The sequence below is a fragment of the Schistocerca piceifrons genome, unplaced genomic scaffold (genome assembly GCF_021461385.2).
Source record: "Schistocerca piceifrons isolate TAMUIC-IGC-003096 unplaced genomic scaffold, iqSchPice1.1 HiC_scaffold_1365, whole genome shotgun sequence".
Taxonomy (NCBI): domain Eukaryota; kingdom Metazoa; phylum Arthropoda; class Insecta; order Orthoptera; family Acrididae; genus Schistocerca; species Schistocerca piceifrons.
In genome coordinates, this window is record NW_025727197.1 from 67501 (window position 1) to 70000 (window position 2500).

The 2500-nt window shown below is 57.8% G+C and overlaps 1 non-coding gene across 1 annotated transcript in view; it reads right to left on the reverse strand.

Moving 5' to 3' along the window:
- Positions 1-1197, reverse strand: part of LOC124732856 — a 1909-nt gene extending 712 nt beyond the window's left edge. The window contains exon 1 of the ribosomal RNA XR_007008825.1: positions 1-1197. This exon is cut by the window's left edge and continues 712 nt beyond it. This is a non-coding gene — a ribosomal RNA (small subunit ribosomal RNA).
- Between the last annotated feature and the right edge of the window lie 1303 nt (positions 1198-2500).

Sequence of the window (2500 nt, forward strand, 5' to 3'; positions counted from 1 at the left end):
AAAAGCTTTGGTTTCCCGGAGGCTGCCCGCCGAGTCATCGGAGGAACTGCGGCGGATCGCTGGCTGGCATCGTTTATGGTTAGAACTAGGGCGGTATCTGATCGCCTTCGAACCTCTAACTTTCGTTCTTGATTAATGAAAACATACTTGGCAAATGCTTTCGCTTCTGTTCGTCTTGCGACGATCCAAGAATTTCACCTCTAACGTCGCAATACGAATGCCCCCGCCTGTCCCTATTAATCATTACCTCGGGTTCCGAAAACCAACAAAATAGAACCGAGGTCCTATTCCATTATTCCATGCACACAGTATTCAGGCGGGCTTGCCTGCTTTAAGCACTCTAATTTGTTCAAAGTAAACGTGCCGGCCCACCGAGACACTCAATAAAGAGCACCCTGGTAGGATTTCAACGGGGTCCGCCTCGGGACGCACGAGCACGCACGAGGCGGTCGCACGCCTTCAGCTCGCCCCACCGGCAGGACGTCCCACGATACATGCCAGTTAAACACCGACGGGCGGTGAACCAACAGCGTGGGACACAAATCCAACTACGAGCTTTTTAACCGCAACAACTTTAATATACGCTATTGGAGCTGGAATTACCGCGGCTGCTGGCACCAGACTTGCCCTCCAATAGATACTCGTTAAAGGATTTAAAGTGTACTCATTCCGATTACGGGGCCTCGGATGAGTCCCGTATCGTTATTTTTCGTCACTACCTCCCCGTGCCGGGAGTGGGTAATTTGCGCGCCTGCTGCCTTCCTTGGATGTGGTAGCCGTTTCTCAGGCTCCCTCTCCGGAATCGAACCCTGATTCCCCGTTACCCGTTACAACCATGGTAGGCGCAGAACCTACCATCGACAGTTGATAAGGCAGACATTTGAAAGATGCGTCGCCGGTACGAGGACCGTGCGATCAGCCCAAAGTTATTCAGAGTCACCAAGGCAAACGGACCGGACGAGCCGACCGATTGGTTTTGATCTAATAAAAGCGTCCCTTCCATCTCTGGTCGGGACTCTGTTTGCATGTATTAGCTCTAGAATTACCACAGTTATCCAAGTAACGTGGGTACGATCTAAGGAACCATAACTGATTTAATGAGCCATTCGCGGTTTCACCTTAATGCGGCTTGTACTGAGACATGCATGGCTTAATCTTTGAGACAAGCATATGACTACTGGCAGGATCAACCAGGGAGCTGCGTCAACTAGAGCTGAGCAGCCGGCCGCCCGGGAGTGTGTCCCGGGGGCCCGCGCGAACACGCAAGCGTCCGCTCAATCATTCTGCAAACAGGAGGAGGCTGAGCTCCCCTGCACAATACACCTCGAAACCCTCTCAGGTCCCGGCGGCGCGCAGCGCCGTCCCAAGTACTTGGTCGGGTTCGAGAGAGGCGCAATCGCCCGGAGTTAGGCGAGTAGACGCTTTCGGTGCGACCACCCGTGCTCCCAACTGAGCTTGCCGCTGCCGACAGAGGCCCGGGAGCGTGCTGTCGTGGCATTGCCGGCGGGAGACAACACGCGCCACCTACGGTGACCGGCAGCTCCAACGCCAGCGCCACAGAAGGACAAAAGCCCCACTTGGGTGCCGAAGCGAACTCTCCCAGCACAGCGCACGCGCCAACACATCCGCACAGCTGCGATACAAACCACCAGCGAGAACCGCTGGGGCGACCGAGCAGCAGACGGCGTCGCGGCGCCGAGCGCCGGGCGGCGGCGCATCCTCAACGCACACAGTCCTCAATCGGACCAGCACACTGAAGATGTCCACCGCGCTTCGCACCGGGCCCGCGAGGACCTACTTTGGCCGCACGGCGCCGCGCGCAGGGTGCGCCGGCGCGCAGCTGCGACGCCTGCCGCGTCCGTCGGCCGGCGCGCCTGCCACTGGCCGCCCCCACCAGCCGGCTGTAGCGCGTGCGCCCACGCACCGCGCGGCCAGCACGCCGGGAGGCGCCCCCTCACCGGCCGGGGACGGTCCCACCCAGCCACCGCCGCGTATCGCTTCACACCCAGATGCCGTTCAGTTTCGTCGGCATGGTGGGTATCGCTGGAACAACCGGTTAGTACCTCAACCTATCGTCGCCATCACCGATTCACCCCTAGCGAGAACAACCGCACCACAACAGGTTACCATTTGTTCATTTGCGTAACTTCACCAGAAAACGCAGGCGTCCATCGCCATTTGCAACTTCAACGATTATTGCATGCCTGTGTCAGGTGTCACGCCACACTACGTCTGCCCACATACACGCAACAAAATGTGCACGCCTAGACAATACGTGGAAGGTGGCCCCCGTACGTATGCGATGTCCATTGCTCGAACGACTGTCAACCGGCCTCTGTAGCATGTCGCAGATATGGAACGCGGTGCACCATGCCATCACGGTGTGTGAGGAGAGACGACTAGGTCCGAATACATCAACAGACAGCTCATGCTGATCGCCATCCACGGCGTCCGTTCCTCCCACACGTCTCTATGGCGTACCACACTGCAATCCAGCTCT